A 12402-nucleotide genomic window follows, 5' to 3' on the forward strand; every position below is an offset into this window, starting at 1 on the left:
GTAGCCGGGTTAATCATTCAACGCGGGCGGTGTGGAATATTTTTGTAGAGGTCAAAGCAAAAGGTTCTTTCTAAGTTTCACAGAAACCAGCCTTTAGGGACCCTGAGGTGGCATTGGCAGGCGGATGGGGCTGGGGAGCGACTGCTGGCGGCCCTGTAGCTCACAGAACACCTGATCTCCCCATGCGGCACGGCAGGCAGCGCAGTGCGAGGGTGGGGTGCGGGGGTGTAACGCGAAATCCAGCAGGGCCCCCTCCCCAAAACGTCTGTGCAACCCAGATGAGGACGCCAGGCCTCAGACGCCCCTTCCCAACGCCTGCATCACCCCGACGCGCGCTCCCCCGGAAGTTGGGGTGCAGCGGGGAGGCGGAGATGTTCCCAGTTCCCGGGTCCCGGGGGGGGGGAATGTGGAGTGGGGCAGGAAGCTCAAAAGACAGGCTGCCGCGGGTTGCGTTATCCTCTTCCTCTAGGGTAAGGAAGGTGGCGGGGGGGCCGAGGGGGAGGACCGGGACGCCTAAACGCCGCAAGAGCCACCTAGAGACTGTTTCCTGCTCTGGGGCGCCAGTACGAAGCCGGAACCGGCGAGAAACGGGGCTGTGGAGGGAAAGAGGATGGGCCAGTGGAGGGGGAGCCGGGGACCAGAGAGGTAAGAGGGCGCAGAGCCTGCCTGGGGAGGAGGGAGGCGGCGGGAGTGCACACCCGCCCGGCCCTACCTTGTCCGGGAGCAGCTCCTGCTCAGCGGGGCGGGGGCGGGAGATCGCGGCTGCATCCACGTCCCGGCCGCTCCGCGCGGCTCAGCCCGGCGACCGCCGCCGCTCTCGCTCCATGCGTTGCGCCCGCGATGGGCGGCCGGGTGGTGTCCGCGGCAGGACGGCTCCGCCTCGGCTTGGCCCCGGCTCGGCTCAGCTCCGGCACTTGTTGCCGCCTCAGCCGCTGCGCCTCACTCCCGGCTCCGGCTCCGGCTCCCGGCGCCGCCGTCGCCGCCTCAGGGCTCCCCGGCCCGGTCCCGGTCCCGCCCCCGCCCCACGGGCCAATCAGGCCCGGCACCGCCCCTTACGTCACCGCCCCGCCCGGCCCGCCGCCTCGCGCCCCAAGTTCGGGGCAAGCACAGCTCCAGTTTGTCGGGCGGTGGACGCGCGGGACCGGCGCAGGCTGGTGCTCCTCTTGGCATCCGGGGACCCTCCGGGCCCTCACCTGGAAAGCAAAGGCTTAAACTGGGGGAAGGGAACCCCGAGAACTAGACCGTCGGGGGAAAAGGGCGGCTTGAAGTTCAAAAGAACTATTTTCCAACTCCAGTCTAACCTTAATCCCTCTTGTCGCCCCTCCTGCAGTACATCTGATGTTGGGAAACTAAGCACATGGCCTGGTGAGGACTCCAGTGGCGTCTTCTGGCCGGAGTCAGTTTGTGACGGGTCCTAGACCGAACCCCGGCCGCCAAGTGCTTGGGCAGATGTGTCTCCGCAAAACCCAGGGTTTCACCATGGAAGATGGGGGTAGCTAGGGGGAACCGGAGCCAAAATGGGACTTGACCATTGCTCTCTGCCCATCCAGTAGCTGCCGCCACCTCTTAGGTGCCCAAATGACACCTACTTGACACTGCCACGCCATCTTCGGTTTTATGAAGCCTCCCAGAACATGGGGAGAGAGGTTTTAGTTCTCATTGTGGTGTCCTGTAGAGGGTTTCCTCGAGGTTCCAGGCGAGTCTCGGGAAGCCAGAAACGCAAGATGCCCAGACGCTCGGCCTCGAACCCGCGCCGCGGCCCAAGGGACAGGGCGGATACCTAGGTGCAGCCTTAATGGCTGAACTGTGACATACATTCCCACCGCAGGATGGGGGCTTGGCGCTAACCACACCCAGCCGCGGGAATTCCGGGGACCACGACGCACCCTCCTATCCCAGCGCCCCCGCCGGCTCGCCAGAGCACTGCATTCTTAGGTGAGTCCAAGTTGCTGTTGACACAGCTTTGAGGGCCCCAGGTAAGCCTCGCACGACCGGATGGAGAGGTTGCCCTGGCCTGAAAGGCCCAGTGCAGTGCAGTCAGCTCGTTTCCCTTGCGCTCCGCCAGGAGGTAAGCCTGGCCAGAGGCGCACTTGAAAGCTCCCCCGTCTCTTGGTATTTATCTCTACACGAAGAAAGCAAGCCCCTTTAGATAATCAGACTAAGGAATTAAGAACACCACACCCTCAATTATTTGCATTTTTCAGAAGGCTTTCTGAGGCGGAATTAGTTGAAAGAGAAGGAATTGCTAAAGTAGTCATTTCAGGCACCTTTGAGCTCAGCCTACTCAACTATGGGCACTTAATCCAAACTCAGAGCGAAAAGGAAGAGCAGGTGGATGCACTGCTGGATGCACTGAGCCACGTGGGTGCGGTCCTCTAGAAACGAATTCTGAGTCAGATCTGGGAAAGTTTTGATTTGCAGCCTTCAGTCCTTTTTGCTTTTATGTTGATCACATGATTCTCCTAAGACTGGGATGTAAAGTCCAAACAGTCAGATTTTTGTGTACTCATAGAAAAACATCTGGAAGATACAGACAGGCTGTTAACCACCATTACCCCAGATGTGGGATTGGGGTTTCAGAAGGAGAGGAGATGAGTTTTATACCCTTATTGACTTTGAGGTTTTTTTCCAGTTATATTAACTCTCATAATTTAGAAAACTAATGAAACAGATTTAAAGAAATAAAGATATTAGAAATTCTTTTAAGAACTCTTCAGAGTGTATAAATTAATAAACAAATGAAGCCTGAGTCTTTCATTCTGTGTCAAAATAATTAATCCTGAGTCCGTGTTCCTTGGTTTAAATAAAAATATCTCTGGCAGCTCTTCTGATCTTTAAACGCTGTGAGGGGACAAGACTGACATCTGAAGATTTTTTTCTGCCATCAGATCAGTATATTGTTTCTTCACATACGCCTTCCCTTTAAATGCACTTGCACTAGCCACAGACATACTTTCAGGGACTGCCAGCCAAGGGGTTTTAGTAAAGGAACTGCTACAATGTCAGCTGGCAACCAACAAGGAAATTAAGCTGTATCCTCTGCAGCTGCCAAAAGCTGCCCAGGCCCTGAAATTAAAAAATAAGGGCATTCTCTTCATAGTGCCATTAATTAATGCAGCTGGGAGTGTATCTGTAAATGTTACACTGTGTCTTTGGGGGAATTACTCAATGCTGAATTCCGCTATTCCGCTAAATTACTCCATGCTAAATGCACATTTGGCTGCAGTCTCTGCTCTTGGTCCATCATGAGTAGGTAAAGATGTACTGTTCATTTATTTAACAAATATGTGTTGACCACCTACTAGGTGCATGGCACAGGGCTAGGCACTGAAGTGGTGAAGAGTGTGTAGCAGACACACTCTTCCCTCTTGGAGCTCACAGTTTAGCTGGAGAGAAAGGAACTTAGCAATTAAATGCACTATCAATTGTATAATTACAGTTGTGATATTGGCCAAAGGGAGTGCAAGGTAGAGGGACCATTTGTCTGGGGAGTCCAAGGGGAGGTGACATTGAGCTCTGAAGGGTGAGCAGGATTTACTCAGGCAAAGAGGAGAGGCGAGTGGAAAAGAGTTCCTGGCAGGTTCACACTACGAAGGGGGGTGTGGTTGAGGAGGATGTTGGAGAGGTAGGCAGAGACTAGATCATCCAGGGTGTACTGTACCATTTTCAGTAAGATCACCCTGATTGCAATGTGAAGAATGAATAGGGAAGGGGGAGGAGGGGGTGGAGGGACAGTTAGGAAGCTGCTGCTGTAATATAAGGGAAAGGGCTGTTTGTCTAAGCAGTTGAGCGAATGGAGAGAAGTAGATACCAACAAGACCTGGTGATTGTTTGGCTAGGGAGGAATCAAGGAGAAGTCCCAGGTCTCTGCTTCTTCAACCAGATGGATGGTGGTGCCGTTTTCTGAGTTGGGGGACCCTCAGGGAAAGAGGATTGAGAAAACCTTGCCAAGGTTCACATTTGGTCAAGGTGGGTTTGAGATGCCTGTAAGATGTCCAAGTGGAGATGCTGAGTAGATGTTTGGCTGTAGGGTCTGGTTCTCTGTGGAGAGGCTGGGGATGAAGTAGCTGGTGTAAAGGCAGCAATAAAGTCCCGAGAGTGAGATGGTGTCCTAGGAGAGTATAGAGTTCTATCAGAAGAGGGCCTAGGACTGAGCCTGATGAGCCCTTATCTAAAGGCTGGCCAGAGGCAAACTATCTGGCAGAGGTGAAGGAGCAGCCAGAAAGGCAGGAAAAAAACAAAACCTAGGAGTTTGGGAAGTGGGGTCATGGAGCCAGGGAAAGGATATGTTGTAAAGAGGCAGTAGCCAACAACACTCAAAATGGCGGAGAGACCCAAGGGTGGAGTGAAGGGATGAAAGATAAACTGGAGTGGATTGAAAAGTGCGTGAGAAGTGGAGAAATGGAGAAAGGTACTGACTACAGGCAAATCTTGAAAGGGTTGACTGTGGAGGGTCAGAGATAGAAATAGCTGGAAAAGAATGTTTTGTCACCAGTGGGTTTATCTTAGTTTATATTTATTAATTTTAGGGTGGAATAAATTGAATGTGTTTAAATGCCGATGGGGAAGACCTTATAGAGAAGAGGAAGAGAAAGGTACAGCAGGGGAAGGATAATGGACAATAAACGTGGTTCCTGTGACCATGGGAGAGGATGGAACCAGAATCTGGGTGGAAAGGCTGACCTCATGCAGGAGGCCACCTCCTCTATTATAACAGCCAGGGCGCAGTTGGAGGTCAACTGAACCAGGCAGGTTTGGTATGGGACGTTGAATCCCTCCACCTGATGCCTTCCTCTTACTCTGGGGAGGAGACTGGGAGTAGGGCAAGAGAGATGAGGGATTTGAAGAGAATGGAGAACGTTTGACACAGTCATTGCAGAAGGTGAGAAGGTTGAGATGACCAGAGGTACGGCAGGATGGCAAGGCAGCATGGCAACCCTCCTAAGGTTGGTGGCTTGCACTTGTAAGGTGCCCTTTGGTCCTCCTCTGTGATTTCCTCCAGCAGAGCTCAGCTGTCTCTGCTCTGGTCCAGGCTCAGATGAAGGAATTGCTGGGCAGAGGAGCAAATTCCTTTTGCCAAGGAATTGAGAACCTCGGCAAAAGTGGGGTTGATATGATGCATGATCAGAGAGAAAGGACAGAAGTCGGTGGGCTGGAAGGGTCAAAGGGGTCAAAGCTCAGTCATGCTGGAAGGAGAGGGGGTTGAGTCAGAGATTTTGGATGCTTAAGTTTGTGGTTCAGGAGGTGGAGAAATTTAGGACAATGACAAAGCCAGGTTGTGATGGGGGAGAGTAGAGGAGAAAGTCACTGGAGAATATAAGGTCAAGAGACTGAGAGGCAGGGTACTGGGTGGGTCATCTGTGTGGTTAGTGAAGCCATCCAGGAGCATGTGGGCAAGAATTGGGGTCAGGGTCATGGTGTGAAGGCCACGGCGCCAGGAGCTAAAGTCTTAAGAGAGTGAGGAAGAGGGAGTGACCAGGAGTTCAGAAGACAGGAACTCCCAGTAAGGGGTGGGCACTGTGGGCTGATGGCAGGATAGAGGATGCGTGAGGGAATGACACTGAAAGCAGAAACAAGTCGCCCAGTCGGTTTTGCCCCAGTTGTCTCTATGAAGCCTGACCCAGGAGCTCTGCAAGCCAGGGCCACATCCCCCTGACTAACTTCTCCTCCCCAAGATTCCCATCAGGGAGAAAGGCATGTGGAGGCCTCCCTTCCTCCTCTCCCTCTTTTCCACCGGGGGCTTTTTTGTCCACCAAATGAACCCCTACGGGGCACTGGCTGATTGGCAGTCAATCAGGAATCTCAGGCTTGTCTCACCTCTGCTACATACCTTCTGTCTTCCTCAGGTGGGTTCTTGACCCCTTCTGTCTCGGCTTCATTGTCTGTAAAATGAGGACGCTAAAATACACACCCCTCTCAGGGCAATTGTAAGGAATAGAGGAGATAACTTAAGTAAAAACACTTTCTAATCTGCAAAGCACTGTAGGAATGTGAGTGATTTACCTGTTCAGAAGCCCCTCATATACACCCACATCTCTCCCAGGAGCCCTTCCCAAAAGATTGTGAGTCCCTGCTCCAGAGGAAGCTGTAATCTTGCCCCGGAGTCAGGACAAACACACACAAAACAATTAGAGAGGAATGCACAGCTGTGTCTGATTAAGTGCTAAATTGTAAGGTGCAGACAATAAGAGCTCTGAGCTCAGACAAGGGAACAATTAGCCAGAGTTGGAAAAGGCTGGGAGGCTTCCTGGAGAAGGTGGGGTGGAAGGGGCCCAGACTGATCACTTATCCTGAGGAGAATATTTGCAAATATGCCCATTCCTTTGTGGCTGCAAAGATGTCAGTCTGACATGGGTCTACGAAAAGTTTCCAGGTCAAGCGTTTTGTCTTGGTTTCCCTGCTTCTGTTGTCACTCCTATAGCCTTGCTCCCCTCTCAGTCACAGACCTGTGCTCCACCTAGCTGGTTGGGCAGCCTGGGCTACACAAATGGATCCTATGTGCTTTGCCCTGGCCTTTCATGTTTGGGTCTCTCATGTCACCACCCATTTCCTGGTGAAACAGAGGTTGATCTTCAGCAAGTTTCCTGTGCCCTGTTTGGTGCCAGCACACACCTGGTATTTTTGCCCAGCCAGACTGTGGGCTTTTGAGCAAGGAGTCCTGGATGCCCCTCCTTCTGCCATCTGCCTCATAGCACCTGGTCAGCCTAGGGCACCTGCATGTCCATAGAACAAAAGCCCTGAGCCAGTTCCCACACCTGCCTCCTTTGCTTTTTACTGCCTTTGCCTCATTGTCCAGAAGCACCCAGCAACCTGCCATTCAGATACAGGCCCCACAGAGCTGCCCCCCGAGAGCCCAAGACCTGCAATGCCAGAGCTGACTTCCACCTCCTTTGTTATATTGAAGCCAACTCCTGCAGCCCTCTGGACACTGTTCAGAATGAGGGCCTTCCTCCTCAGTGGCTAGCCCCCATGGCCTGGTTGGTGCCTCTGCCCTGGACTTCCCTCCTCCCTTTACCACAGGCCTGGAAAAGATCCCAGCATGCCACAGAGCCAAGTGCACATGGGTAGCATCAGAAGCAAAAATCCCCAAATCTTATATATGCTGTGGACGAAGGTTTCTTCAAAAGGATAGCAGTGATTGGCTAGTCTGTTAATCAGTTCCAGTTGGGGCCATGAAAACAATAACCACCTTCTTTCAATAGCTAAAATATTAATTTCTGATGGAAAGGGTGAAATTCTTAGAATTCTAGTCCAAATCCCTTGGAACTTACAACTGAGAAAAAGAAGGCCCCAAAAGTAGTTTTCTGGAGGCCAAACACCTGAAACTAGAGATAATATCTTAAATGTTGACAATTAAGTCACATGTTAAAAATCACCTGACTCCTAAAGCAGACCCTTTCTCCCAAGGTTACTTTGACTTTGCAACAGCAGAAAAACATAAAACCTCATTATCAGATGCAGATGCTAGAAACCAATGTCATGATTCCCAGGGGATTTGTTCCATAGCCCACAGAGTCCTGATGCAGGAAAAACTCAGAATTCCCAGGTGAGTAAAGTCTAGCTTGTTCATGCCATTGTAGTGATGTATAAAGTCAGCAATTTGAAGGGGCACAAGAGTCATCTCTATTAAGGGCATCATGTTGTTTAGGGAATGGAACTCTTGTTAAAGAGAAATGCAAAATCATATTCTCAATTATTATCAAACTCCAAAATTACATTCAAGAGGAGAGGCCCATAATTGCAGCATCAAGCATGAGACAGTGCCATTAATACGATTATCAGGGCATAAGCCTATTAGAGAACTTAATGCCTCTTTGCTGGCATCATCCTTTGTAAAGCTTCCCCGGGTCTGGAAGCTCTCTCAGTTGTAAACACAATTGTTACACAACAGTAATTTCCAAGGGTCATAACAAAGATCTGCTGGCCTGAAGGGTGAGCTCTGAAGGGTGAGCAGGATTTACTCAGGCAAAGAGGTGAATCTCAAAACCACATCTTTCATGTTGAATGAAAGAATTCATACACCAAAGAATATATATGACGTTCAAGAAGACATGAAAACTAATCTATGGTGGTAGAAATCAGAACACTAGTTGCCTTGGAGATGAGGAGAGAATTAACTGGAAAGAGGCTTGAAGGAACTTTCTGAGATGAGAGAAATGTTCCATCTGTTGACTGGAATGATGATTTCATGGGAGCATACCACTGTCAAAACTCATCACACTGAACACTTTGCATTTGTGAATTTTATTGGTTATAAATTAGACCTCAACTAGCAAAACAAAACAAAAAGGGCAGCAGCAGTGTTTAGGCAGAGGGGAGTACAGGCAAGTGAGAGAAAGAAGAGGGCTCCCCACCATCAGTCCCACTACGGTGCTGGGCAATTTCTCCAGCACCAAACTCTGGGGAAGCTATGAACTGACTTGTCAAAATAAACTACGGAGAGGATGCACTTTTCTAAAAATGAATACCCTATTCTGGGCCAAACATTAGGTTCAAGCCCTTATTCCTCTACAATTTGAAAACCTTTCCGTCACCATTTCCTTCTTTTCTCATCTAAAGCCATCCCAGAACGTGGTTTTCTAGAATCAGCCTCCTTTAGAAGTCACCCTCCCTCCACCCCCAGCTGCACATGCACATTATTGCATAACATTAACTCTATAAACTCCATGCCCATAATGCCATAGAAGAAGGAAACAGAGTTTAATTGATCAACAAAAGTCAAATTAATGATCATCAGAAGTCAGAAAAAAGAGAGTTTGGGTCATCAAGAAACTTCCAAGAGAAAGAATCCTGACAAACAAACATTTCAAAAAGCAGAGGCCCCCAAAAGGTGGGAAAATGGAATGGGCAGTTGGAACCGGAACAAAACTCACAGATTGTAGAGCCAACTCCATCATCAAGTCCTTGTGTGACAAATCCCTAGTGTGATGTCAAAGGGGATTTATCGCAGATGACAAAAAGATCATAAGCAGGGTGGCTTCTGCTTCAGTTTGATTTCTCTGCTGTTCTCTTGGCTCTACCTTCTTCCCAGCTCTGTTCCTTTCTAAAAGCATCTCATTCAGATAGAAAAGGGTCTCTTCTTCCCCTTGTCTCTTTTTATGATTCAGGAAAATTTTCCTAGGAGATTCCCCTTTGCAACACATTTGCTGGGATGGAGTCACATGACCCTTCCTAAGCCAATCACTGGCTAAGTCAATGGAACCACCTTGACTAGTTTAGACTAATTAAGGTTTACTCCTGAATCTTCACATGAAGAAGGTATGGACCCCAAAACACAGTGCTACCAGCCAGGACAAAGGGGGTGTTACAGGTAGGGTTTCCCTGGCCCTGCGTGTAGGAAGTTTATTGGGGAGTACTCTCAGCATCAACACCTGAAAGAAGTGAAGTAAGCAGGAGTGGACAAAGGGAGAAGTTGAGCTGCAATGAAATCACAGTAAAAACCTTAGCTGATCTTCCAGGGAGCTCTGGTGTTGGGCTGGCTCAGAGTTGTCCCAAATTGAGGTGAGAGAGCTAGGTCTTTTTACTCCTGTATCAATCAGACATTAGATGTGGGCTGCCCCTGGGAAGGGAGCATTACCTGGGGCAAGGCGGCTCTTTTCGGCTGAGGAAAAATCTCAGAGAGGGACTCAGCTGATGACTGCGGCTGTCAACCTTCCCAGGAGATGGGGAAATGAGTGCTTCAGTCTTGGAGGGGGGATCTGGGTGGCTCAACATGTCATCCACTGTAGGAGTGATGGATGTTGCATGGGCAATCCCTCAGATCTCCTAGAAACCAACTAGGAGTCCACGCTCATGTCTAGAGAAAGCATTATATGTCAGCCTTTACCGGAACCATCTCTGGAACCCAATTACCTCATTACCCTTCCACTTCCTTAGGAAGAGATGACAGGAGAGCCTCCAAGTGTCAGCTACCATCCTGGCTTTTAAAAGTGGGACAGCTGGGAGATGGCTATGTGGACTGAGTTTGGGTGGGACCCAAACCCTCAGACTTAAGAAACGTGATGCCCACAAGAATGAAAATCCACAGGAACAGTCTTGAACAAGCCAGGAGCCTGCTAAGCTCTGGCATCTGCTGAACTTCCCAAATTACACACATTAAGCTGTTCAGTTCCACATTTCTATAGTGTGCTTCCTGCCAAGCTTCCTAGCACAGTCTACACAATGGGAAAATCAAAACGAGCAGTTAGACCAATTACGGATACGACAGGTCAAACAAATAAGCCTTTATCTAGGACTTAAGCAGACACAGTCAACAAGGGTCTAATCCAAAAATTGAGATTTGGACAAAGAAAGGCTTTATAAAACAAAAAGCGGGGGTGGGGTGGGAGTAGAGATATTTGCATGAATTTTTTCTCTGTCTCACTGAAAATACTAAAATAACATTTTATCCAGCCTCTCCATGCTGCCCTGTCCCCCCACCCCTAGCCTCTTGAACATTCTCTAGGTCTGTTACTAATCAGGCTGTACAGCCAACTCACAGAGAAGTGTTAAGCTAGGGTATGAAAACAGTTGTCATTGAAAGAGCTGGATAGTTTACTTTGTTAATTGTTATGTATCTAGTTGAATGCCCAAGAATTAAAGCTATACACAGGAGTGTTTGTGTGTATATTCAGGAAGTACAGAGACTATGTGTTACAGAAATCCCAAGCATTTCAGCTAAGTGAGAAATTCTAGGTAGAGTAAGGGACTTGAATCTAATAATGCCATTGTTGTAGTCAGAAGCCAGATACGATAGGACTTTATTATCTTATTATTACTTTTAACAAGAAAAACTGTTTACAAGTTTCTGGTCACTCTCATTCCAGCAGGAGAGACCTCAAGTCTTGTGGATACTCATTGTTCTGTGGAAAGGGAAATGCAGAGAAGTTTTTGTTATCCTTTTTCCCCCTCTGGACTAACAAAGGCCACGCCTCTTCATACAGGTCCATAATCTCTGCAATTCTGAAGTCCATAAGTCTCTGGAAAATGAAAACTTTTTTTCATAGTGGCACTATAACTAACTTGGTTATTTTGGCAGTAAAACCTGATTGGAATTTATGGGGGGGGTAGTTATAGTTTTCATTTATCCCATATTTCACTATAAATATGTTAATGTGTTTGATCACAGGTGCTGCTCCAGGCATATTAATATATCTGAATGAAGATATATATTTCAGGGAATTATCAGCATATAGATGGTATCTGAAGTCATGGGAATGGTTGACATGGTCCAGGGAATGAAAAGAGACTGAGAAGAGAAGAGGGCCGAGGACCAAATTTAGTGAATGGGCCTGAGGGAGGATCAGAAAGCCAGGAAGAAGTGAGAGAGGAAATGGAATCAGCTCTTTTGCCCTTTTTTTTATCCATTTCTGTTTCCCTCAAACTTTAAAAACTTAATTACAGATGTGAGATTACTAGGTAATAGTTAACCTAACCCCTGTAGCTTGTGCCCCATGCTTCACTAATTGGATAGCTTTTGCAAGTCCCTGATCACACAATGCCTGGCTTAACATGTAGATTCTTTTCTTAAATTAAAGAAGTAGAAATGAACAATAAGTAATTAATGGATGACTAGATCTTTTCCCCAGCTTCCCCTTCGGTAATCCTGCGAGCCAAGTGTGTGAACAAGATAGCATCTAAAGAAAGATCACAAGGAGTCAGCAAGTCTGCACCCGGTGAAAGATGACGAAGACAGTGACCCCCTCCCCAAATGATTAAGTGAGACTAGCTTCCCTTTTTTCCCTTTAAAAACTTTCATGGCCAAGCAGAATCTTGAGAGTTGGTTCTGGGTCAGGAGTCCGCCTTCTCCGTAGGTTGCCAGCCTCCTGAATAAACCATCTTTCCTTTTCCAACCAACACTCTTCTCTTGAGTATTGGCTTTTGAGCAGCCAGCAGCCGCACCTGCGTTCAGTAACAGAAGGTGGAAAACAGGGTGTGGAGATGCAGCAGCCCAGGGAAGAGAAGGTTTCAGCGTGACAGATGGTTATCAGTGTTGGCTGCATGGAAGTCAGTGGAGGACCAGAAGGTAGCAAGGGGGTTTGCAGCCTTAGAGGTCTTGTCTCCTAGGAGGCTAAGAACACATCCTAAACGTATTTTATGTTTTTAAGAGTGCTGAACCCTGCTTTGTTTATTGTAGGTGCACATTAAAGACTTGTTAATTAATTGAATGTGTCAATTAAAGCCCTTGATCAGAGGGGCAAACCTGCTTTTGTGAGGTCTCATTTGGGTTAAAAGGCTGGGAACACAACAGAAAGAGCATAGAGAAAGAGAATGGAAATGACTAAGAAGTGAGATGAGTTTGCTCACTGACATGAAGAGCTGGAAAGGAGAACATTTCGCTCCTTACTACATGGAAGAGCGGTGGGGCTGGGTAGCAGGAAACAGTAAAATTGGTAGGTCTTTGAAATGAAAGGAGTGAGAACC

The 12402-nt window shown here is 48.4% G+C and overlaps 1 protein-coding gene across 2 annotated transcripts in view; it reads right to left on the reverse strand.

Annotated features, from left to right (window-relative positions):
- B3GNT2 (UDP-GlcNAc:betaGal beta-1,3-N-acetylglucosaminyltransferase 2) overlaps window positions 1-12402 on the reverse strand; it is an 83390-nt gene that overhangs the window by 29811 nt on the left and 41177 nt on the right. Inside the window, exon 1 of one of the 2 annotated variants that reach the window (XM_030877355.2) lies at window positions 713-983. The exons of the other annotated variant lie outside the window; for it this stretch is intronic. The gene's annotated coding sequence lies outside the window, so the exon portion shown is untranslated. Of the gene's footprint in view, window positions 1-712; window positions 984-12402 lie in introns of those variants that run through there. 2 annotated transcript variants of the gene reach the window in all.

This window comes from Globicephala melas, chromosome 12 (assembly GCF_963455315.2).
Source record: "Globicephala melas chromosome 12, mGloMel1.2, whole genome shotgun sequence".
NCBI lineage: Eukaryota > Metazoa > Chordata > Mammalia > Artiodactyla > Delphinidae > Globicephala > Globicephala melas.